The sequence below is a fragment of the Artibeus jamaicensis genome, unplaced genomic scaffold (assembly GCF_021234435.1).
Source record: "Artibeus jamaicensis isolate MK-2021 breed Jamaican fruit bat unplaced genomic scaffold, CSHL_Jam_final contig_786, whole genome shotgun sequence".
In the NCBI taxonomy this organism is placed as follows: domain Eukaryota; kingdom Metazoa; phylum Chordata; class Mammalia; order Chiroptera; family Phyllostomidae; genus Artibeus; species Artibeus jamaicensis.
The window spans coordinates 5,255,445-5,282,176 of record NW_026521971.1 but is presented as its reverse complement, the minus strand read 5'-3'; positions in this window follow the sequence as shown (position 1 = coordinate 5,282,176).

Sequence of the window (26,732 nt, the reverse complement as noted above, 5' to 3'; positions counted from 1 at the left end):
GGAAATCCAGGAAGCTCAGAGAGTCCCAAAGAAGTTGGACCCAAGAAGGAACACACCAAGGCACATCATCATTACATTAGCCAAAATTAAAATGAAGGAGAGAATCCTAGAAGCAGCAAGAGATAAGGGGACAGTCACCTACAAAGGAGTCCCCATCAGACTGTCAGAGGATTTCTCAAAAGAGACCTTACAGGCAAGAAGGGGCTGGAAAGAAGTATTCCAAGTCATGAAAACCAAAGACCTACAACCAACATTGCTCTATCCAGCAAAGTTTTCATTTAGAATGGAAGGACAGATAAAGTGCTTCTCAGATAAAACCAAATTCAAGGAGTTCATCATCACCAAGCCCTTATTATATGAAATGTTAAAGGGACTTACCTAAGAAAAAGAAGATTAAAAAGATGAACAGTGAAAGGACAGCAAACTCACAGTTATTAACAACCACACCTAAAACAAAAGCAAATTAAGAGGACATCTAGATCAGGAGTGAACCATAGAAATGAAGATCACGTGAAGGATTAGCAACAGGGGAGTGGGAGAAGGAGAAGGGGGGAGAAGGTACAGAAAATAAGTAGCATAGACAGTAGATAGAAAATAGATAGGGGGGAGGGTAAGAATAGTAGGGGAAATACAGAATCTAAAGAACTTGAGACACGTGTTCATGAACTAAGGGGGGGGAAATGGTGGGGGAGGGGGTGCAGGGTGGAGGGGAACGGAGGGGGGAATAGAACAAATGTAATGGCATAATCAATAAAAAAAAAGAAATTAAAAAAAAAAAAAGACACCTGGGAGAGTCTGAACAGAAGTCTGAAGAGCCCAGGTGAGGAGGCAGCCTGGGATGCAGAGATGGTTCTGAGACAGAGCCAAGCACACACCTACCCCAAGAAATTTTAGTGATTTCTCTCTGCTGCAGTACACCATTGCACTGGTTCCTGTGAATGTGCTACCCTCCGTGGCTGGGTTGGTTTTTCTTGCTTTAAGAGGTCTCTAAGTTAATGTCTCTCATTCCATAATACACCCCATCAGCACATAAAACATTACCACAGAATAAGTAGAAACTCTGTAAACATCAACCCCTTCAAGTTAAAACAATCCCTTTCTCTCAGTCCCGGACATCAACCCTTGCTACATCTAATACGATCAAGAGTCAAGTGTCCATCCTTAAGGCACCATTGTCACTTGACCCAGGTCAGGTCCATCAAACTCAGGCCCAGTTCCCAGTCATCCCACTTTCTCCAGAAACAGGATCAGAGGCCTACTCTCACTTTTTTCTCACCATGAGGCTCAGGTACGGCTGCTGCCTGGCCAGGCCTCGGCGATGTAGGGGAGTCTGGCTGAGGAGCAGTGCAGAGAGGGGGCTCCCTTCATCACCTCTCCCGGGAAACTTCCGTCTCAGTCACATGTCACAGGAGTCCCTGCCTTGTACATAACTCATCTCACTCATCTTCATCCAGAAATTTCCTCTCCCCTGAAGACAGGGAATAGAGTTTGTGTGGATAGTGGTGGGCCCTTCTTCACCTGACAATCACGTACTCAGCCTGCTTGTTCTGGACAGAACTCTTTTCCCCCAACTGTTTGACTTAAAGTTCTTTGTATTCAGGATTTGAACTTTCAATGACAGAGAAAAATGAATACCACAATTAAGAAACTGAGATTTCACTAATCAGGGAAACAATTCACTCTTATATGTCAATGTAAGGGAGCACAGAAAAAAGAGGAATGGTACTAGTTAGCAAAATGACATTATAATTCCTTACACTGTATTGGTCTGAACACATCTTTTTAGACTTATATGTAAATACTGCATGTTTGCTGGGGTGTTTGGCAACGTGGTTTTTTAATGTTCAGTTGTTCATTACTAGTACATAGTTATACAGTTCAGTTTTGTACACTGACCTTGTATCCTGTAAACTCAATTCACATATTAGCTATAAGAGTATTTTTGTAGATTTCTTGGTATTACCTAAATACATGTAATATATTTATGTCATTTGTGCATTTGTCATCTGTGAAACAATTTTATTTTCTGCCTTCCCTTCAAGATGTCTTTTATTACACTGACTAGAACTTCTAGTACCACATTAAATAGAAGTGGCAAGAGAAAAAGCACACCTGCCTTGTTTCTGATACTTAGAGGGAAAGTATTCAATCTTGCACCAATAGATATAATAGCATCTGCCTACACCTATAACTATAATAATAACTTTAGGTTTTGGTAGATGCAATTCATTAGCTCAAGAAAATTCCTTTCTAGTCCTAATTTACTGAGAATTTTTATCAGAATTTGATGTTGACCTGTGATCCTGGTGATTCCCGGGGGACGCAGAGAGGCAACATATGATATTTCTCTCTCTTTCTCCTTCCCTTCCCTCTTTATTATAAAAAAAAATTTTGTTGAATTTGTCAAATATATTTTCTGTATCTGTTTTGGTGATTAGAAGCTTTCATTTAAGCTTTTTTTTATTGTTGTTCAAGTACAGTTTTCTGCCTTTCCCCCCAACCCCTTCCCACCACCCCAGCCCTCCCAACCTTCCTCCCCTGTTTCCACACTCCCCCCTTGTTAGTGTTTATGCATCCTTTATAACTGTTCCTGCAAAACCTTCACTCTTTTCCCCTATAATCACCTCCTCTCTCCCCTCTGGTCACTGTCAGCCTGTTCCAATTTCAGTGTCTTTGGCTATATTTTGCTTGCGTGTTCATTTTGTTGATTAGGTTCCTGTTAAAGGTGAGATCATATGGTATTTGTCTTTCACCACCTGGCTTATTTCACTTAGCATAATGCTCTCCAGTTCTATCCATGCTGTCACAAAGGGTAGGAGCTCCTTCTTTCTTTTAATTATTGTATTGTTTTCCATACAAACAACTGTAAACCTACCTTTGCCCCACCCTGTATGTATTGAATTTTTGAAGTTGATATAGCCTTGTATTCTTGGTAAAAAAACCATCTGACCTTTGGTCCTTTTTTTTTCCCCCATTCTGAAACTGTCTCTTAATTGGTCTTTACATGGGTTACATTTTATAAAATTACTGATATAATTGGATTTAGGTCAACTATTCATTGCTTTCTGTTTGTTTCTCTGCCATTAATTTCTTGAACTCTTTTGGATTATCTGAATGAGTCTGTATTTCATATTAATTTATTTACTGTTTTTAACTATATGTTTTTACATTATGTCATTTTGAGTATATTGGTCACTGATTAAACATATACACTTAAAACTTTCAAAATTATATTTAAGGTTAATATTTTACCACTTCAGGTACAATGTGAAGGCTTTCTGACCTTATCATCCCCTTTGCTATGGTTGTCAGATACACATCAGACATCATGCTAAGTCAAGTAAGTCACAAAGAGAAAGAGATATACCATATGGTATGACTTCTATGTAGAGTCTAAAAAAAACCCAAAATAAACAACAAAACAAAACGGAAAACAACTCAAGATAGAGAGAACAACCTGATGGCTGCTGAGATGCGAGGGAGGGAAGGGGTTGGCAAAGAAGGTGAAAGAGGTTATGAAATGTGAAGTGGTGGCTATAAAAACAGTAGTGGAAAAGTAAACAACAGCACAAGGAATACAGTCAATAACACTGTAAGAAGTATGTACAGTGCCGAGTGGGAACTAGCCTTGTGGTGATCCCTTTGAAAGGTACATAATTCAATGACCATGTTGTACACCTGAAACTAGTAATATAATATCATGTGTCAATTATAATTAAAAAATAAAATTTAGAAAACCCACTCAATCTTTTATTTTTAATTTTCAGTAGTAATATTATTTTAAATAATTTAAGAGGGGAAAACTAGTCTTTTATATTTACCTAATATATACTATTTCTGTTGCTGTTCTTCATCCCTAAAGTTCCAAACTTTCCTCTGGTATCATATTCCTGCAGCCTGAAGATCTTCCTTAGGTGTTTCTTAGAGAAGAAAGGTACTGGCAACCAACTCTCTTATTTTTCCTCCATCTGACAATGTCTTTGGGTTTACATTTACACCTGATGGATATTTTTTTTGTCTATAGAATTTGGGCCTACAGTTCTTTTCTTTTAATAATTAAGATATTGTTCCACTGTCTTCTTGCCTCCATGGCTTCTCAAGAAATATGTCCAGTCAACAACATAGCTGTTTTAGTTCTGATGAAGTACAGCTAGTCTTTCTGTCTCACATCTTCCGGAGCTTTTGGAATCATACCTAATATGGCTTTGCCTGAGACCAGAAAGATTTATTCTTATATTTTCTTTAACTTTAGCTCTATAATCCATTTTGAGTGTACTTTGCATGTGCTATGAGGAAAAGGTCCAATGTTATTCTTCTGCATGAAGCTATTCAGTTTTTCCAGCACCACTGGCTGAACAGACACACTTTCCCCACTGAAGTCTCTTGGTACCTTGAGAAAAATCTATGAACCAGGAATGCGGGGTCAGCAAAGCTTTCACAGTGGTGTCCTTCAGGGTCACCTCCATCGGCAGTGGGACTGGCAGTGGCACAGGACATGTGGAGGATATTTTTCTAAAATTTTACATATTTTCATCACTTAAACATTTATAATAATCTTATAGTTTTAAAATTTAGTTTTTAAAAACACCGTATTTGATTAACCTTTTCTGATGAGCAAAATCTATTGCTTAAATAGGTATTGTGCCTCAGAAAGATGTATTTTCTGAGTAATATCAGTGAGAGGGATTTTTTAAGATTCTCTACAGATGCTTTCAGATCGGTGTGGTATGTTCCAATCCCAGAACATGCTGCACAGCCACACAACATGCACTTTCACTCTCCAGGTCTGAGAACTGCCATGGAAGACATGGGGGGCGTGCTGATTACAGCAGGGTAGGCAGGCACCTGCAGGAGGCAGGGGCTGTGGGAGCTGCCTGTGTGGTTCTTCTCAGAAGACCCTCAGATTTTTCAAATTTGTGTTGTCTGTTTTTATTCCTGAACTACAAAATTTGGGTTGGTGCCTTTTGCTTGAAAATTCCAAATGTCTCTCTCCCCTTTCATTTTATTTAATGAATTTAAAGTGATTTAATTTGTCTGCTAGTTTCCTAAGGAAATGTGGCATAATCAAATTATTTTAATAATAGCCTAGAAAGCTTAATTTCAGCACCTAAGTGTAAAGGTGCCTTTCTTGTATTTATGGGCTGACAGGGGAACATCCAGCTAATTGTGGTTTTTGTGGAGCAGAAGAAAATCAATATGGTGTCCCTGGTGCTCTTTTTCTCTCTCTTTCTAGGCCAGTAACTCCATAACGATGTGCCAGTCCCCCCTTTACCTTACCTGAGCTGGAGGTTCACTGTACATTGAGGGAGGTTTGAAGTGATTGATTTAATAAACATACATCATGTCGCTGAATCACATCCTGTGCTCTTGGGATGCAGCAGTCAGTGAATGCAGCCATGGTTCCTGCGAGTTAGACCACTGGGGAGACAGACACTAACCAAAGTATGTTTTTTTATCTGAGGGAGACAAGAGTTTGAAGAAGCTAAAGGAGTGCACAAAAGTCTTCAGGGAAGGCTTCTCCAGGGGAAGAAAGTGATGTCTTAGTTAAGAAGAGTGAGAAGGAGTTAATTAAGCAAAGAGGAAGAAAGGTTTTGGAGAAAGAAAAAAGTACATTTTTGCAAAGCCCCTCAGGCAAGGGTAAATATACTGAAAGAATGCCCACTAGAGTGGAGTAAAGAAAGGCAGGGAGAAGGTGGAGTGATAAAAGGCCAAGTAAGTGAGCAAGGGCCAGACCATCTGCAGCCTTGCAAAATTCAAGTCCAGCTCTGCAACTGTCTACCTTTGTGACCAGAGACAAATTACTTAATCTCTATAATGCTCACTTTTCTTATCTAAAAATAGGAATAATAACAATGCCTACCTCTCTTATGTTTGAGCAAATCTACATGAAATACTGTTATATGTACATATACACAAATATTCAATCATACTAGCTCAGTAATTAAACAACAGAATTATTAGAAGTTATTCCTAAGTGGTCTTCAACTCCTCTCCACTACAATCAACCCTCTGGTCATTGAGATCCTTGTAAAGCACTGCTAATCTTAATTATAAAATTATCTGCCTTCCTTGTCGACAGCAGAAACTGGCAAACAGGCTTCAGCTCCAGAGCCCATCCCAAGGCATTATCAGATCTCCGCCACAGCATGAGGGTACTTTCTTTCTTTTTTAATATATTTTATTGATTATGCTATTAAAGTTGTTGCATTTTGCCCCCTTCACTCCCCTCTTTCCCACTCACATTCTCCCCCTTTAGTTCATGTCCATGGGTTGTACATATAAGTTCTTTGGCTTCTACATTTCTTATACTATTTTTGCCCTCGCCCTGTCTATTTTCTATCTACCATTTATGCTACTTATTCTCTATACCTTAACCCCCTCTCTCCCCTTCCCACTCCCCCACTGATAACCTTCCATGTGATCTCCATTTCTGTGGTTCTGTTCCTATTCTAGTTGTTTGCTTTTGTTGTTATTTGCTTTTGTTTTTGTTTTAAGTGTGGTTGTTAATAATTGTGAGTTTGCTGTCATTTTACTATACATGTTTATCTTCTTTTTCTTAGATAAGTCCCTTTAACATTTCATATAATAAGGGCTTGGTAATGATGAATTCCTTGAACTTGACCTTATCTGAGAAGCACTTTATCTGCCCTTCCATTCTAAATGAAAACTTTGCTGGATAGAGCAATCTTGGATGTAGATCCTTGCCTTTCATGACTTGGAATACTTCTTTCCAGCTCCTTCTTGCCTGTAAGGTCTCTTTTGAGAAATCAGCTGACATTCTAATGGGCACTCCTTTGTAAGTAACTGTCTCCTTTTCTCTTACAGCTTTTAAGATTCTCTCCTCATCTTTAATCTTGGGTAATGCAATTATTATGTGCCTTGGTGTGTTCCTCCTTACGTCTAACTTCTTTGGGACTCTCTGAGCTTCCTGGACTTCCTGGAAGTCTATCTCCTTTGTCAGATTGCGGAAGTTCTCCTTTATTATTTCTTCAAATAACTTTTCCACTTTTTGCTCTTCCTCTTTTCCTTCTGGTACCCCTATAATTTGGATGTTGGAACGTTTAAAGATGTCCTGGAGGTTCCTAAGCCTCTCCTCATTTTTTTGAATTATTTTTTCTTCTTTCTTTTCTGTTTGGATGTTTCTTTCTTCTTTCTGGTCTACTCAATTGATTTGAGTCCCAGTTTCCTTCCCATCACTAGTGGTTCTCTGTACATTTTCCTTTATTTCACTTAGCGTAGCTTTCATTTGTTGTTCATCTAATTTGTGGCCAAATTCAACCAATTCTGTGAGTATCCTGATTACCGGTGTTTTGAACTGTCCATTTGATAGGTTGGCTATCTCTCTGTCACTTAGTTATATTTTTTCTGGAGCTTTGATCTGTTCTTTCATTTGGGCCATTTTTTTTTGTCTTGATGCACCGGTTATGTAATGAGGGGCAGGGCCTTAGGGGTTCACCTGGATGGGGTAACCCAGTCCATGGGCTGTGATGCACTATGTGGGGGAGGGGTCCAAGAGGGAACAATGGCACTTGCTCTGTTCTCTGCTGGATTTCAGTCATTTCCCCAGCTTCCCCCAAGCAAACTGGGCCCTTCTGGTGCTGATTCCCAGGTGGGTGGGTTTGTGTATATCCTGGGACCCTGTGGGTCTCTCCAGAGAACTCTCCTGTGAAGATGGGAGTTTCTTCCAGCACCTCAACCCTGACAGGTGTTTTCAGTCAGTGTTTTGAGGCTTTATTTCCCATTGCTGGAATCCTGGGTTGTGTGGTCTGTCTCGCTCCCCAGTTTCACCTGGTTTATCTGCACACGAATGTGGAACTACCTGGTTTGCCAGCCCCCTTGCGCACCGTGCCCCTCCACAATCTGCTGCTTTGCATGGCTGGGTCTGCCAGCCACTGCTTTGCCACAGCTTCTTCCTCCCAGCTGCCCAACTCCACCTTTCCTACTGGTCTGGATGAATGTGTTTACTTTAACTCCTTGGTTGTCGGACTTCCATACAATTCAATTTTCTGTTGGCACTGGTTGTTTTTTGTTTCTAACTTGTTTTTGTCCTTATTTTGGTTGTAGAAGGAGGCGCAGTGTGTCTACTTACATCCCCATCTTGGCCGGAAGTTCGCATGCAGGTACTTTCTTGGACTACCTCTTTCCATTCCCAGTATCCTTTTCAACTACCTCTGTCCTGTTCTCCAATTAGAAATGTATTCTGAAAGATGTACGAATGCATCCAGGAACTATGTACCCCCCAAATACCAACACCATGTTTGTCAGGCCTTGCACATACTGTGAGTACCCTTCATTCCCCGGCTGGTTCATGCTATTTGCTATGTCTGGCCGATTCTCTCCAAGTCAAAGAACTCTTGCTCACCCATAAATCCCATGTATCCTATTCAAGAAGTCCATGCTCCCATTGGTCCAGGTCAGGCCCCCTTGGATATGCGCTATCCCAGAAACTTGTTCTTTCCTTCAGAGACCGTATCCTAATTTGAAGTTACAAAGTAAGCAATGTGCCTGCGTGATGACTGTCCGAGTCCCTCATCACACTCCCAGCTCACAAGAGAGGAGACTGTACCCATCTGTGCCCTCTCCACCTACCTCGACATCTTGGCACTAAGCACTGGTGTCCCATGGGTGTCCAATGCATCCCTGTTAAATGGATGGAGAGCCTTAAAGTACTTCCTTTCTCACATGCCTTTTAGTAAATTTTTCACCAACCAATTCAGGATAAAGCCAAACTTCAAGTAAGAAGGGGAGGGAAAAAAGGTAAGTGAGGTATTTATTTAAAACTCCCATGGCCTCTTGGTGGTTCTTACATTTCAATGAGTAACAACTGCTTACTCTGGCCCTCCTTGGCCCAAACTCTTCCATTACCCTTGACTGAAGGAAAGATCAGTCTAGATTCCCTATATCATCACTGGAATGCATATGTCAAAACATCCAGAGATCTAAAGGAAAAATGGGATGTCTCTCCCTTTCTCCTATTGAGCTCTTCTGATGTGCTAATCTGTTAAGTGCCAAAGTCAGAGGTTTTGTTTTATAGAAACCTCTAAAGACCAAAATGAGAAGTTAGCAGATGAAAATTTAGGAGAACAAAGGAAAAAGACATACTCTCCCCAGGGGAATTCTGGTTCCACAGTTTGCCAGCAAATAAAACCCTTCCACCAGTAACCTTAGATTTTACAATAGAGTTCCAGTTCTTAGCAGGGAAAAAACACCTGGCACATTGAGGAAAACTCTATTGCCAAGTGAAGGCTGAGAAGAATTTTGCTATTTTATAGACTCGGGGTCACCTGTAGAATGACGTCCTCCAGCACAGCATTCCACATTATACGCATGTTGTTTGGGGACCGACAGAAACCTCAAAAAAATTTGAGTCTAATATTTTTATCCTATAGGTGAGAAAATCAGACAGTACTTGTAATTCAATCTGTGAGACACTCCATAAACCAGCATTTTTTAAAGAGTGTTCCTTGAGCCTAACTTTTATGATGTTAATATTTGCTTCACAAAAGGAGGCAGGGAGAATGTCATCAAATTTGTTTCAGAAATATTGACGTAAGCAAAGTCCAACAAGTATCTGTTCCAGGAATTCTTAGAGCTTTTAGTTTGTTTGTAGGTGATAAAAGAGAGAGTACAGGAAAGAATTTCACACTCAAACCATTTTTCATGGCTGTTTCCCAAAACAATAACTGCTGAAAAGTGTTGGGCAAGCAATGCTGCTTTAGCCCATGCTGAAAGGGATTTCTTCAGGGTGAAGCCGGGAACTAGAGAAGGAAAAGACAGTCACCTTAACTGAGCCTGTGAACAGACTACGAGCAAAATGAGACAAAAACAGAGAGAAAACTTCACAAGGAGAGTTGCGAGGCCAAAAAAAAGAAATCTAACCATTCTGGCAGGAGCATTTCCTAGTAATCAGACCCTTGCTGCTTGGTTCACTGAGGAAGCCTCTGTCGTGGGGTCAAGCAAATAGCTTCCCCACATAGGAGCTGGTACCACCTGCTCTGCTCTCCCCTAAAGGCCTCACGATGGAACCCAAATACACAGTTGTGAAGTAACTGGCTCTTCTAATGCCCCTTCATGTGGGATGTAAAATGGAGATCAGGAGCCTTTGAAGTAAATGCACTTTGCCTGAATCAATTCAGCCTTTGGTTATAACTGAATAACCCTGCCTTAAAGTGTTGTCTAATACAGCGGTCCCCAACCTTTTTGGCACCAGGGACTGGTTTCGTGGAAGACAATTTTTCAATGGACAGGGGATGGGTAGGGATGTCTTTATAGCCTGCCACCAGATGCAGCTTAATTGTCACTTGCCACTCACGGATAGGGTTTTGATGTGAGTCTGCAAACTATCGATTTATGATGCTCTCTGTGCAGTCAAGGCTCTCTGCTAACAATAACCTGTATTTGCAGCCACTCCCCAGCATTGACATCACTGAGTAAGTTCCACCTCAGACCATCAGGCATTAGAGTTTGGTAAGGAGCTTGCAACCTAGATCCTCTGCAAGCCCAGTTCACAGTAAGGTTCATGCTCCTATGAGAATCTAATGCCTCCACTGATCTAACAGGAGGCAGAGCTCAGACAGCAATGCAAGTGATGGGGAATGGCTGTAAATACAAATAAAGCTTTGCTTGCTTGCCTGCCACTCACCACCTGCTTGTGCAGCCTGGGGATTGGAGACCCCTGTTCTAAAAAACCTTCAGGATCGGAGACGTCACAATTTTGGCCATAATACCTTATAGTCATCACCAAGGTGACCATACATTCCAGTCAATCCCAGTCCAACTTCACACTCTCGTCCTCACATGATGAGAGTCCTTATTATCACATTCCCTTTTCCATTCCAATGTGTCCTAGTTTGGGACCATCTATGTGTAGTCACCAGGTTGATGGTTCACCTGTCCATCACTTTCTGAGCCCCTACTCTGGACCTGGCTCTGGGGTAATGACTGGAATACAAAGCTGAGTAACACAGTTCCCAGCTCCCAAGAACTCAGGAATGAAGGTTAAAGCAAGGAGGGTAAGGAAACCACTTAATAACAACACCAAGTGATGAAAGTCACACATAGGTCCATGCCATATGCTGTTGGGATCTCAGGGCAGGAGCACAGATGAATCAAAAAAAAAAAAAAAAAAAAACCCGGCAGGCTCCTCAGTGCGGAAGGGCAAGAAGATCAGCTACTCAATGATGGAAGAACAACGAATCAGCTCCATGGCCCAGGGCTGGGGACCCCTGGTCTAAGGTACCTGTGAGCTGTTAAACAGCAAGTGCCTTATATTTCATAGGAAATAGCCTTTGACTACATAAAGCAATCTTTGTGGGAAGCTGTATTTCTCTTCATGCTTACAAAGTGCTTTGGGAGAGAGATCAGTATAAAATATAGATTCATTACCACTACTATCAATAGTAAAAGTGTTATGAAGTCATTTTTTCTACCTCTGATATTGATATCTGAAAAAAAAAAAGCCAATTCTCCTATGTGCAATGGGAGCTCAGCCTTGATATATAAACATCCGTCTTTGCAATGTGTGCCAGGTCCTAGCTGCAGGTATGCGAGAGGCACTAGGTGCAGGTTTGGCAATTCAGCTCTAGGGGCTGGGATTTCTTTTCTGCAGTTGAAAGCTACTTTTTCCTAAGTGGGCAGAGCCATGGGATGCATGTACAGCAACAGAATAGGGGAAAGCATTCAATGCTCACTCTAAAGTATAAGAAGCAGCTTTGGTTTGCTGCTCAGATTTGTTTTATTTTTCTTTCCATATTTATTTCACTACAATGATTTTCATAAAGTTAGCTATAGGACTTTAACAAAGTCCAGGGTAGAAAAACAAAGAGTGATTTCACTGGCCCACTGGAAATTCTATCTAAAAAATTATATTCCTCAGATCTTTTGAGTCAAGATGGCCAAAGACTATCCACTCTAACATTGAGGTCTTTTTATGTATTCTTCAGCTGGAATTCCTCATGAGCAAAAGGTTACTTCCATTCAAACAAGTGCCATTGAGGAGAAATGGAGAAAGACAGGTCTTTCGTGAAGGTCAACATCTAGAAGCCTTGGACTATTTAATTTGTTGAGCTTGTTAATATTGGTTATAAGAATGGACAGGTTATTTCAGTAAATATTGGATTGGCCAACAAGTCCATTCATTTAGTTTTCCCTGTAAAATAAAAGGCACATTTTTCATTTTCACTAATAACTTTATTGATTTAAACATTTTGAGTATGCCTTGCTACCTCCTGCTATTGGATTCTAGTGGGTAGAGGCCAGGGGTGCTGCTAAACATCTTCCAGTGCATACGACAGCCACACAGCAAAGAGTTACTTGGCCAAAATGTCAATAGTACCGAGAAACTTTGCCACCTGAAATAAAAACAATAGCACCTTCAAACTTTGCCACTTTTGACACCTTCAATCAGCACCTTCTCCATACTCTGCACAAATCCGTTTTTTGTGTTTCAGTTGCATTTTTACCTTTCTTAAAATAATAAAGCATAATACACCAAAAATGTTGTACATTTTCTTCCATCTTCAATATTAAAATGGCTACACAAAAATTTACCGATTTTAATTAAGTTTTTTTAATGCATGATGATATGACAGCTGTCACAATACAATCTAACAAAATTGTTTCTAATGAAGTTGAAGACAACTAAGCACTACTAGAGCCATTGTATGGAAAAAACTAAACGAACTTTTTGGCCAGCCCAGTACTAGCAAACATCTTACATAAATCTCAGTCTGTGAGGCAGTGTAGTTCTTCACAGTAGTTATTAAGGCTGAAAGACACACGTTTTCCTCAAAGCTCAGCTTGCATTACTTATCCCAACAAAAATCCCTGTCTCTTATTTGGCATTGTAGTAAAGTAGAGTAAGGCTGAAAAACTGCTCAGAGAGAGTAATTTTTAATATGAGAAAGACCAGAATATGTGTAAGTGCTGGCAAGAAGATCAAATAGACAGATCGCAGCAGTGATACAGGGGAGAGCATGAGTAATTAATTATGTATGTTTCCCAAGACTGAAGAAGAGAAGAATGCAGAGTACAAGGGAGGTAACAGGAGGAAGGCAAAGAGGCTTGCAGATAAGGGGACAGGAACTCCTCTCCCTTGCCTTCTCTACCTACTCTTAAAGAGAAGTTCATTTACTAAGAGGATGAAGGATATAGAAAATTTGGACATATCCTGAAGATACCAGAACTGGATGAACAAATATAGGTTCGCATTAAAGGCCCAGTTTAAGCTGAGACCATGAATTTATAGTGAAACTCACTTGCCAGAGGATATAATGTTATCTAGCAGTGCTTGTCTGACCAGGTACCACAAAGATAAGGGGCTGCATTACTGATTATTCGAGGTCAGGAATGTTCAGACAAGAAATGACAATTTGCAGAGGTGTTAAAAATAAACCTAAATGAAATAAAAATAAGGGGAACCCTTAGCTGTCTTGACCTTGAGGGGCTCTCTCTGACCCCAACCAGCAAGAGATGGCCTAGGACAGAAGTCCTAGAAGCCAGAGTCCATCAATATGAAACCCCAGAGACTTTCTCCGTGTTCTGCAGCCACTCTTCCTCCTAGTTTGGGCATGTGGGAAAACCACCTGAAGCTGAGTACACAACAGGTCCCCTCAAAATAATGAGTAACAAGCCTGTGATGTTCTTTTTTAAAAAGCAACAGTGGGAGCTCTAAATTTTTAATTTATTATTTATTCTGAGTAAAGGATCACTTATTTATATAGTTGCAATTGACCTTTGCTGTAACACTTCCCAAAGAAATCATGTCTTGTTCTGGCTGGTGTGGGTCAGTGGATTAAGCACCAGCCTGGAAACCAAAGGGTCGCCAGTTCGATTCCTACTCAGGAATATATCTGGGGACATATCTGGGTTGTGGGCCATGTCCCCAGTAGAGGGTGTGTGAGAGGCAACCACACACTGATGTTTCACTCCCTCTCTTTCTCCCTCCCTTCCCCTTTCTCTACAAATAAATAAATAAAAATCTAGAAAGAAAGAAAGAGAGAAAGAAAGAAAGAAAGAAAGAAAGAAAGAAAGAAAGAAAGAAAGAAAGAAAGAAAGAAATCATGTCCTTTCTCTTTTGCTAGTAAAAGAAAGGAAGGGAGACTATAAGGAAAAAAGAAAAGGAGGAAGGGAAGGGAAGGGAGAAGAAGGTCAGAAGGGGAAGAAGAAAGAGAAGAAAAATAAAAGGAAGGTAATTTTCTATATGTTTTGAAATATGCCTAAGAAAATGACTAATAAAATGGTCTAATGAATTCTTAAGTAATTCTAAGAACTCAAACTGTCGCCATTCATTACTGGTTTGGACTCAATTTAAAGTCTGTGAAGCTCTTACTGGGTTTTATTACTTCTCTTTATTTATTCCATTTGTTCTGATAATATAACTTTTTCCACATGGCAGCTTGTAATTGTGTATCAATTCTGTTTTACATGGCTTTTAAAGATTTACGGTCATAGGAACAGGGATGGACAGAAATTGGTCCAAAAACTAAGGAGCATTAGATCATGTAAAGAAAATTTATACTTAATTAATTTATGTTTTAATATATTAGCATGAGAATTTTTTCATTCCCAGAGCAGCTCCTTCTCCTCATTTTAGGTATAGAGTTTAACATATAATTAGACACTTAAGTACTTACCCACAGTTCAGTACCCTGCGATTTTTAATTGTAACTGTGAGTATTCTTATTCTCCTGATTGTAAAAGCACTTTCTCTTTGGTGTGCCTTCCTTAGGAATTATTTTGAGTTACAGTGATAAAAATCAAGGACAGCATTTTAAGACAAAGGATGCCCATTTTAAATGGATTATAATTGCAGAAAAAAGTTGGCTCCCCTGAATTTTTCTTTCCTTCCTCATTAGAGCCATGTCTAGATTCCTGTAACATATAAAAACCTTAAGGCTACAGCAACTTTCTTTCCACTTCTTCAACTCAAATCTAAAGACAGCAGTACAACAAGCATGCATTTCTACTCTTACTACTTTTAACATAAGGTAATAAGATGGAATATATAAGAGTTACTGGATTTTTATAATTTATTATAGCACAGTTTCTAGTTTAGCTAGGTAAAATGCCCGGCGAGTTTCAATGGTACCAAGTATCACCTGTTTTCCTGGTTGTAAAAGCAAAGCATGCTTTTATGTTTTCATCTTTTCACCCACAATAACTGTATCTGCTAGTTCTAAAGAAAATCATAATGATTGAGAACAAAAAAAAAAAAGTGAGGCAAAAACCTGGTTCAAGTCCAGCCTCTGTCATTTTTTAGAAGGTCACATTAGATAAACAACTCAATGTCACTAAGCTTCCATCTGTTCATCTATACACGTAGACTGGACATATCTCTTGAGACTGTTGTAAAGCCTTGGTTAATGTGCTTAGCACAGTGCCTAGCACCTGATGAGCCCTGTCTTAGCAGGGATGGCAAGGAGCCTAGAGGAGCTGTAATCCATCCTTTATTGAGCTAAGAACAACTTGGCAGGTTGTCCCTTCTTGGCTTCTTCAAGTATTTGGGATTCCCAATTGAAATAGCAGAGATGAGTCTATTCTTGGTTCTGCAGCTTAAACATGATGAGCTCTAGACCTTCAGCCATCTCCTAGACATGGATAATCCTTAATTCATTTTCCTACTGGTTATTAAAAGAGCAAAATGAAATTAGCATTGACTAGGCTGTGCCTGCTTTCCAGTGCTGTGCTCATTTCCATCTTGATGCAATACATGGTCTCCAAGGTTCCCCGTGTCACTAGAAAGACATACTTCCCCACCTACACCCCTACTCCACGTCTCAACAAAATCACAATGTCTGGATACATAAAAGTGGTTTTCAGCTTACAGAGCTCTTCCAAGTTATTTTATCACAACAGCCTTGGGAGGCAGAGGGGATGGCTGTCATCAAAGACACAGAATCCAGGAGAAATCTGAGTCTAGAATCAAAGCAACTACCTCAGGATCCCAAAGCCAATGAGTGGCAGAGCCAGGACCCAATCTCAAAACCCCAAAGGGCAGTTTCCTAATTTCTTGTTCACTGCCTCCCTGTTCTGGCACTTTAGCCACAGGTAAACACCCTGACCCAGCAGTTCTCAGACTTGGGTCTGTTCTCAAGGATCATCTGAGGAGTCTGTGAAAATATAGCTACATGGGCTCTACCTCCAGAGATTCAGATTCACTCATTCTGGGGTGAGGCCTGGGAGTGAGTGCAGGTTTCCCCAGCCCCGGCTGATGCCAAGGGGGCAGCGCCCTCAGAGGAACTTAGGACTCTCAGACCTCTGGCATTCTCTGCCATGGCACCACACCTCTGGGATGCCCAGACCATCTTCTCAGCATCTTCCATGGAGACAGAGACAGTATCAGAAAGCTTAGGTTAAGTTGTGCAGCAACAACAAAAAATTCCCCAGTATTAATGTCCTGCAAAACGAAAGACTGCGTCACAGACTCACATGTAGGTCGTCCCTATGAACTGGTTATGAATATACTCTATGTTCTTTTCCCTTGAAGACCTGGGCAAAATCTCATAATGGCTCTTAAAGTAAGTGTCATATGTCATTTCTACTCAGACTTCATTGGCCAAAGAAAATCCCATTCCCAAGCCTGCTATCAAGGAGTTAGGAAGTAGACTCCATTCTTAGAAATGGGCTGGAAGCTAGTGCTAGTGATAATCTTCACAATTATATAATGAACCACGGGGCTTTGACCTGCAGTCTTTAATGGGTCTACCTGTCCATTTTTCCTGGACTAACCAAGATTCCTTCTTCCAACTTATTTGCTGGCTAAGCTTCCTATTTTTCCACTATAATAGGCTCCCATTCTTTAACTATCCTTTTCAGATATTATGTTTTCTATCTTGCATTGGCTTATCCCTGAAGACTTTTGATTATTTAAACACCTAAGCACCTAAGTTTCAAATTCTAAAATTTTACAGTGTTGTTTATATTTCTCCATGTTAAGAAATGTGTTTTAATGTATTTCAAGACAGCTCTGAGTCAAACAGTGATCCTCTGTAATTTATAATGTCTATTCTGCTTCGGGAGCATGCCAGGGGCTGCAGGCCACGTGCTCAATCAAAGGCAATTTTCCTCTCTCTGTTTAGCTCTGGTTTCTGACCAGCAGAGAAAATAACTGTGAAGCTTTCCCATTTTTGTAATAAACAAGCACTTCAGATGCCGGTGTCCTGTTCATCATTAAAATCCATCTTATATTTTGCCCCTTCCCTGTGCCCTCCCAGGTAGAGCTGACTTGGTCCCTGGACGCACAAAGGATGATCTCGGCCAGAGTAATATCTTATTTTGTCTGCTAAGTAAATGGCCATTGGATTATTTATGAATCCAATATCTCTACAGACAAGAGAACATGATTAGCACAGCAAAGACTTACGAGACATATCAAATGCACTTCTTCACTTCAGGGTAACCAACACAAAAAAGGGGAAGCAGCTGACAAGGAGTCAATACGAGTTTTCATGTATCCAAATCTGATTTCCTGTTCTTGGGGAATTGCAAATTTCATTTGAAATTGTAGTTTTAACCTAATAAACTATATATAATCTCTGAAAAAACAATGTGAAATGGGAGCCCGCTCTCAAATACCAATACCCATCATTCTCTCTCCTGTCCTTTCCTTCTCCTCTGCCTCTCTTCCTCTGTCCTGTGAAAACCTAGCAGCATCCCCTATCACTTCAGTAATGAGCTTTGAGCAGCCCAGCCCACAGAGGTGTGCTGAGTATCCGCTGCGTGTCAGGCCATCTTCAGGCCACTGCAGACAAGGCAACAAACAACTCAGTCCCTGCCGGCACAGGAATTCCATTCGAGAGTACATAGGTCATCTTGCTTTTTGTGTTCAAAATACTTATATATTTATAACAGTTTAAATGAAGTTTTACTGAACACTTACTATGTGCCAAGCATAGTTCCAAATGCTGGAGATAGAGTGGTGAATAAAACCAACCAAATTCCCTATATTCGTGGAGCTTACATTTGGTGAGGGGTAACTGATTATGACCTGATATATGGGTAAAGCACAAAATATGTCAAAGGTATGTAAGTGCTATAGAGAAAAGTAAACCATGGAAGAAGAAACAGGGAGTTACTGGGGCTTCAACTGAAATAAGCTGCCTGCCATTGATGGAGAGGGAGGAAGGTGCCGACTTAAGATCATTCTAGGGAGAGGGAACAGCAGGTGCAAAAGCCCTGAAGCAGGAGAGGGCCTGACATTTTCCAAAAGTTCTGAAGAAGGTAAGAATGTACATGCACAGCAGTGCCATGTGTAAGCTGGCTTCTGTCTGTGGAACAATGAACACTGAATCATCAGCTGGGCAATGCAGAAGTGGGCAGACAGCACAGGACTGCAGGCAAAAGGCTCTTGAAATTATTCTTAACACCTAAACTCCATGCACAATGATAGGAAAGAGATTAAAGAAATAACAGCAGAAAAGGCCTCTATAACCTGTCTTTGCCTGAATAGTAGCCTTTTTTAAAAAATATCACATCCAGATGTTGAAAACAGACAATTAAAATTAAAACAGAAGGTGGAGTGGGGGCTTGGTGGAGGTGGGCAAAGTGGGGTGAGGACATTTATAATAGGGTCAACAATAAAAATAAAGTTTAAAAAAAATAATTAATTAAAACCCTTATCCATTTAGTCCAGAAGCTGAAAGTATTCAGCTAAAGGAAAACCAGCACTCTCCTTCTGGAGGCAACCAGTGTATGTGTCCAGGTCTGAGTAAAGTACGATAACCTGATGCCATTTGTTTTTCCTTTTGGAAAAAGCTACTAATTCTCAAGAAGCTCTGTAATTTTCTAGGGGCTTATTCCTAAAAGTCTTCCTGTTTTCTCCATTCAAAGGTGACAGAAACAATTCCCTGCACCAAAGTCCTGGAGCAAAAGTTGACTTTATAGCAAATGCTAAAAAATCATAAAGATGTATTATAAAATCAGCCCTGGCTGGTGCAGCTCAGTGAATTGAGTGCAGGCTGCAAACCAAAGGCTCACCAGTTTGATTCCCAGTCAGCGCACATGCCTGAGTTGCGGGCCAGGTCCCCGGTAGGGGCGTGAGAGAGGTGACTAAACAATATTTCTTTCTCTCTTTCTCCTTCTCTTCCCCTCTCTCTAAAAATAAATGAAATATTTTTTAAAATATTTTCTTTATTTTTCAAGAGAGGGGAAGGGAAGGAGAAAGAAAGGGAGAGAAACATCAATGTGTGGTTGCCTCTCATGTGTCCCCTGCCGGGAACTGGCCTGCAACCCAGGCATGTGCCCTGACTGGGAATCGAACTGCGATACTCTAGTTCACAGGCCCGTGCTCAATCCACTGAGCTACACCAGCCAGGGCTATTTTTAAAAGATATATTATAAAATTGTAAGTATGATTTCTGGTTCTAACAATTACTACATGTGATTATTTCACAGCTGTAATTGTTAGTGCTTTGTGTTATTTTACAACCAACATACTGTTTTCATGATGCTATTAATACTGGTGCTGGTGCTGGTGGTGGTGGTAGGAACTCAGATCTTCTGTTAAATAAGCTCCTTCCTACTTTCTTTTTTAAAAAACCATCACTAGCAAGCCTTTTAGGACTGATAATTGGCAGTAGAATTCCTATAGTTTTAACATAGTAACTAATAAAAATCTCAGACTACATAGCATTAACAACAACAACAAAAAACACCTGTATTTGAAAATGGACCACGATTTGGATGCTGACATGGACACTCAGAAGTTGCTTAGCCTTGGCAGTTACTCAACCCCTCTGACCCTCTGTTAAGACAAGGAACATTATTATATCTGTGCCGCAGAGCTCTTAGAGGAAAAAGTAACATCATCTGTAAGATGTTTTGTGCCATGCCTGTGCTCAAGGCATGTTAGTTAATATGTAGATATTAACTAACTCATTTACACAAAGATATGGCCAAAAACCATACATGATGGATATTATTTTCACATGTATCTTTCTCTGGCTCTTCTTCATTATGCAGGGGGGGAGGGGGTCCAGAGGGCAAGGAAAGCCTTCTAGGTCTCACAAACTAGACATTGAGTGTTGTATTAATTTCATCTTGGGCAGTTGCTCGCCTGAGTCATACTTTCCCAGACTTCTCTTGGTTTTGTCTTCCCAGGAGAAAGACACTTCCACTTTGTGAAAAAGAGATTTGCCCTTTGTTAATAAAATTCTACTTTATCTCCAATCAGAATTCTAAAGTGTATTAGTTTTAAAATGGTTAAATCATTTCTTTAGTAGTTTAACTTCTTTTATGCAGAGAGCATCCAAGAGGAGAATCATTATTAAACGCTAAAAAAAATGCCTCTCAAAGCAGGACCGGCTGTTTAATAAATAATCCATTGAATTATTGCAGCCCTTTCTTTCAGATAAAAAGCAACTGCGAGGCCTGCTAGAAACTCATCACGGCAAAATCCACACCCTGAAGAAAGTGTCTAATAGACTGAGATGACAGCACAAAGAGGGCTGAAAGACGCTTGTCTTTGTAGACAGAACAAAGATGTCTCTGGCAATTACAGGCAGGTTCGTTTGTTTTAGCTGTGCTCAAGGGGAAGTCTGGGGAAACCAAAGCATTTGGGGTACTGGCAGGGGTGCCCTTCCTCCAAGGCTGGTGGTAGGAACACATAAGTTGGGGGAGGAAATAATGATCAGATCAGTCCTTGGTATGGGACTATTGTAAATGTATTATAATATAATTGGAGTCTCATGATTTTTATTATACAGCTATCCTAATGTTTTATTTTTGTCTACTATATGGATATATCCTTTTATATTCATGTGGAGATAAACCATGATAAAAGTGAAAGTCTAAAACAAATTCACCTCCCAGGACCTTCTTCAATTCAACTGCCAAGGCCCTTCACACGCAGGACTGTTCTCCCATTTTAGTCTCCAGTCTCCTCTGCCCTCACACCTGTGCCCTATGCTCTGGCCAAACCCACGAGTTTGTGTTCCCCAAGTAAGACATGCCCTCTGATAGTTTTAGCAGCTGTTTCCTCTCCCGGCCTGCCCTCCTCCCCCACAAGCATGCTTCTGGCCTAGGGTGCATCTCCTCTCAGGGGCCCTCTTCCCTTCCCCAGGCAAAGGGTCTGGCGTCCTGCCTTGTGCCCATGCTGCTCAGGGCCACACTTTCTTCAGGGCTCAGAACCCCGCACACACTGTTTATTAGTATGTCTTCCCATGAGATGGAGATAGTCACCTTCACATGCCAAGACCCAGCACAGCCCTCCACACAGACAGAACTTCAATCAATATTTAAATGAATGAATCAATTAGTATAAATTAATTAATAAAATCTACCTCCCTAACTAATATGATGCTTTTGGTTTGTCTTCAGCCCTCCTGAAACTAGCATTTGCCCTAGAGCTTCCTAGAGCTAAAGAGGTTGCACGCTGTTTGGTTTGGGCAGTTAAGGATTTGCATATCCACTGTCTAATTCCATTCTCCTGGGAGGCTGCCAGACCAGGTTAGAAACTGCTGTCAGGGAAAGGTCTGTGAAAGTGAGATCAAAGCCGGCTTTGGACAAAATTTTGGATGAGTCCAGAAACCAACTTTGGTTTCTGGATAGGATTGAAAAAGCTGATTTGTAAAACAATTCCATCTCTGGTAACCAAGTAATCTGAGTAATTTTGCTCACTGGGAAAAAATAGTTTATCCACACCTTCAATATATTGATATAAATTGTCAAATATATAAAATAACAGGATTTCAAATTTAGGATTCATAAAATGCATAACATTAGGTCAAGAACAAAAATCTTTTTTTTTAATTTTATTTAGTTATTTTTCAAGTACAGTTTTTTGTCTATTTTTCCCATCCCAGCCTCCCCCGCCCCTTGCTCCCCACCTCCCTCCCATTTCCACCAAGAACAAAAATCTTGAAAAATGGTGGATAAAGGCCTGAGGTCCTTGCTGATCATCTGTAGCTCTCAGCCCCAGCCTCTGAAGGCACATGGGGGCTCGTGAACACATGCAGGCAGAGATCAGAGGCCAGCTCAGGTACCCCCAACAATGGCCCCGAACCAGGGAAGCCACAAGCTGCTCTGGTAAAGCAAAGGGCCTTCTTGAACCCAACCCCTCCTCATTCTTGAGAAAAGCATTAGAAAGGGGGACAAGGTGTCAACAGTTAGCTCCATGACCACACTGTTCTTGAGTCTACCCAAGAAACTTGATGGTCTGGGTATTTCACACTAAAAATACTCATTCCCTATCTATCCAAGCCCAAGCTCTGCCATGTCACTGCGCACATGGTCGCCCTCTGCCCAAGAGGGGTTGTCAGTCTAGCAAAAAGGGGCAGAGAAGTGAACAAGGTCATGCAGTTATCTGCCCTGGAAACGGTTACACAGTGGGTTTTGGTTGCTGTGGGGCCAAACTGGATATAGCCGCTATGGACAACCGCATGGAGGCTTCTCAGAAAACTCAGAATAGAGTTACCCTATGGCCCAGAAAGACCCCTCTTCTTGGTGTCTACCCAAAAGATCTGAAAACAAATGTGAAGATATATATGCCCCTGTGTTCATTACAGCATTATTCGTGGTGGCCAGCACATGGAAACAACCACAGTGTCCTTCAACAGATAACTAGATAAAGAAGATGTGGTGCATGTACATAATGGAAGACTACTCAGCCATCAGAAAAGTTGAAATACTGCCATTTATTGCAACACGGATGGATCTTGAGAATATCGTGTTAAGTGAAATTAAGTCAGATGGAAAAAGTCAAGAACCGTAAGATTCACTCACATGTGGGATCTAAAACTGGAAGCAACAAATGAACAAACGAGAAAAACAAAAAAACTTCATAGACACAGACAACATCATGGTGGTTACCAGAGAAAGGGGTGGAGAGAATAAAAGGTGAAGAGCGTCAAACACATGGTGATGGAAGAAGATTTGACTTCGGGTGGCAGGCTCACAATGCAATATACAGATGATGTTCCATAGAATTGTATACTTGAAACTTATATAATCTTATTAACCAAAGTTACCCCAATAAAAATAATTTTAAAAAAAAAGAAAGAAGAAGAAATTAAAAAATCCCACCAGGACAGCTCACAGGATCAGGAAAGGGTTCACAGAGGAGGTTGCTCCAGACAGAGGTTTAAGACGGTTGCGATGGAGCGGGGGTCAAGGGAGAGGACGTGCAGAGGGGGCACTGCAGAGCAAGGAGGGCTCTCCGGGAGAGTACGTGTGGGGGACTTCCGACAGCTGACGGGACTAGAGCGCTGAGGAAGTGGGCAGGTAGGAGTTTGGGTGGGTAGAGAGGCCTCATTATTAGCACTTTGATGCACCAGACTGGGGAGTCTGGACTCTAGTCCATAGATGATGGGAGCCCCTTAAAAGGATCAGAAAGGGTAAGAGGACCCAGAAATGAAGCCATTTCTGTATTACTTCATTCACACATGATATCCACTGGCCCCGAGACTCTCTTTTATAATAAGAATTTGAGGTAAGCAAGCACTTTTTTGTGCCAAGCGCCAAAAGCTTTCAATACCCGTAACTCATTTCCATTTACTTGCTCCTGTCCTACATAATCTACTGGAGATCTGTATGCTTCCAACTGTCTGAGATACTTGACTCGCTCAGAACAAAGCCCGCCTCTTCCAGTATGATGGTATGTTCCCCTACTAGGTCACAAATGGACAAGATTTAGCTCCTTCTTGTGCCTGAAGGCTCACCCCACCCCACAGCTTAACGGCTGCTATGCCTCCATCTTGGCATATTTCCAAACCCTCACATTTCACTAAATGTGAGTCTGGCTTTCTCCATTATACATCAAAGCCACACACCAGGCATTCTACCCCCAGGGGTGCCTGCATCAGACTTAACTGGCCCCAGCCCAGACCCTCTGAATGAAGAGGCATGGGGAGTAGCTCCTGGGACTCTGCATTGCAGCAGGACCCCCAGTCTAGATTCAGGCAACCTTAAGAAAAACCATAGCCTCGTGAGTACTTACTTTGAAGGTGATTGACTCTAATTTAAGTAACAGTGATTTAGGAATTTCAGGGGAATAGATGTTTACAGTTCCTCTAAAATATGAAGTTCCTAAGTTGAAAATATTACAGTAACTGCTATAAAGGCTCGTGTTGTTTTGCTAAATAAAATGATCCTTAGGCATCTCACGTCTCTGCTTCACTATCCTCACTTCTGGTGTCAAGGGTACTGACTTCACACCTTTCCTCTCCCATGTCAGTTTCTTTTGCCTGAAGCCCTTATTTGAAAGCATTTGGAAAATGTGTTGGTCTCTGTTCTCCCACTGCAAAAGCCACCAAAGCAAGGAGGCTGCAGTTAACTCAATCATGTACTTTTTTGGTTAGCTAGCCCTTAAATAAGCATGGGTGTGTAGTAAAGGGTGGTCAGGGGCTGTGAGAGACTGGAAGAGAGAATGAAGGACCCAGACTTGGGGAGACAGCCTGGAGTTCACCAAGAGAACCTGGGGAGGCAGTGCAGAGGCAGCATAGCCAGAGGAGGACTGGGGGTACTGACCTTAAGACAGAATGTGGCACAATGGGAGTTAACAGCAAATTTAATATTGTTCAGTGTTCAAAGGAACCTTTTTCTTTGTGGAGTAAAATGAAGCTATTTCACTGGATATAAAAAACGGCAATATTTCTGACTGTCCCTGTGTATTTTTAGCTGTCAAGATGACTATCTTATAACCAGAGTTAATGCATGATTTTCAATGGTTCAGATTTTCCATGTTGCAGATTTGGGTGTGACATTTTGGGATCTCTTTCTTTGTTAATGATTTAGAGTAATTTTTATCTGGATTCTAACAGACTTGTCCTTTTTGGGCCCTTTTCTCTTCTTAAAACGACAAAGGAGGAGAAAAACAGGGAAGTAAGCATTTCAAAACCATCTTGTCCAGTCTCTTGCCCCATCTGGGAACATATTTCCATTTGAGCCATTTTGGACACTAATCTGTTTGGACACAAATGCCATGACATTCAAACAGAGCATCCGAGTCTGGGTTTGCTCTAGACACCCAGACACCAGAGGTGCTAAAATGAGGAACATATGGGGTTTTGAGCATGAAACATATGTCAAGTGAAGGCATAAAACCAGGAGTTTATCAATTTTAAGGAGTCCGTACTCACCCCCATGCACCTTGCTAAGAGGATGGTGGTCTGTGGCCAGCTGTCCCAGTGCACTTACACAGTTTGGTGCTGCATCTTCACACAGGATGCTGCTGGAATACTGGGCAACTGAGAAAAAGGATATGAAACACTTTAAAGATATTTTGGAAGGAGCTGATCCATATCAAGTGGAAGACACACTCATACCCTGCTTGCAGCAGGACAAACTGAACAACCTCAAGAGACTGTGAGCCTTATGAGGACAGAGATCATATATCCCTTGTTCACATGATTTTGCTTCAGTGCCTATTACTGCCTGAAAATATCGGTGCTTTAAGATATTTGTTAAGTAATTACATGACTTAAAGGGAATCTGGCTGTCAGTTTGGACCCACAATTTTGCCTTTAGAAAACTATTCTCAAGAAATAAGCATATATGAGATCAAGGACTTAGCCATGCAGATTCTCATCATGATGTGGTTAATGATAACCAAAAAAGTATGAGAAACAAATATAAAAATTATGAGGGAGTTTAGATTATAATACATTTACAAAATACAGTACTATGAAGTTATTAAATTGGTGTTATAAGATGAAATCAGTACATAAATATAAAAGTAGATTACTGACATTTACTAACTACAGTATTTATCAAAATGACTATAATATTTATCACAGGGTCTTAGAATTAATTTTATTTCCTTATTTTTGTTTATTCTTTGCTTTCTATAATGAATATGTATTACATGTATCTATAGCAATAAGATATTAAAAATAAAACAAAATTAAAAGATTTTCCTCCTCTATCTCTCATCTGTAAGCTACAGGCTGATACCTGGAATTTACATCTCCATTGACTAAGCTATGAGCAGAGGTTATCAGTAAATTTCCTTTTTAGTTTCTGTTTAATTCAGACAAAAATTCAAAGAAAGACTCAGTGTTAAAAAGGTACAAAGGGGCATAGGTTTTCCTTTATACTAAGAGATGGCCTATCTGAAGTCAGAATCGTCAGGGCCATTAGAAAACATAGTAACAAACCAGAATCTCGTCACACTAACTGACTGTGTGGATGTTCCAGGAGCACTGGTTGTGGTCAGCCAAGAGCTGGGGTCCCCATCTATGGACACGGCTATAAAGACCTTTGTTAAGATGCCAAGTGACTCTCGGTGAGGATCAATGTGCTCCAACCAATGAAATGGATGGATCGGCACCAATGGCTATGCTTTCTTCTAAGTTAGCATCTGGCTCACTATCTTAGCTCACGTTGCTGTAACAAAATTCCATAGACTGGGTGGCTTAAACAACAGACATTTTCTCACAGCCTAGAAGGCTGAGAAGTCCATGGTCAAGGTACAGCAGGTTCCTGGTGAAGGACCTCTTCCTAGATTGTAGATAGCCACCATCACACTGTAAGTTCAAACAACATGGCTTTTCACACTGTGTGAGAGAAAGTCTCTTTCTCTCTAAGACCACTAATCCCATCACGAGGGCTCCACCCTCAGGGCTTCTTCTAATTCCAATTACTTCTCAAAGGCCCTACCATCTAATAGCATTACATCAGGGTTAGGGCTTCAACATATAAATTTTGGGAAGACACTAACATTCCATCAGGAGCACTCACCCTTCTTTTGTTTACTTTCTAGCCAGGTATAGCTGAAAACATGGCCCTGAGAAATGCTG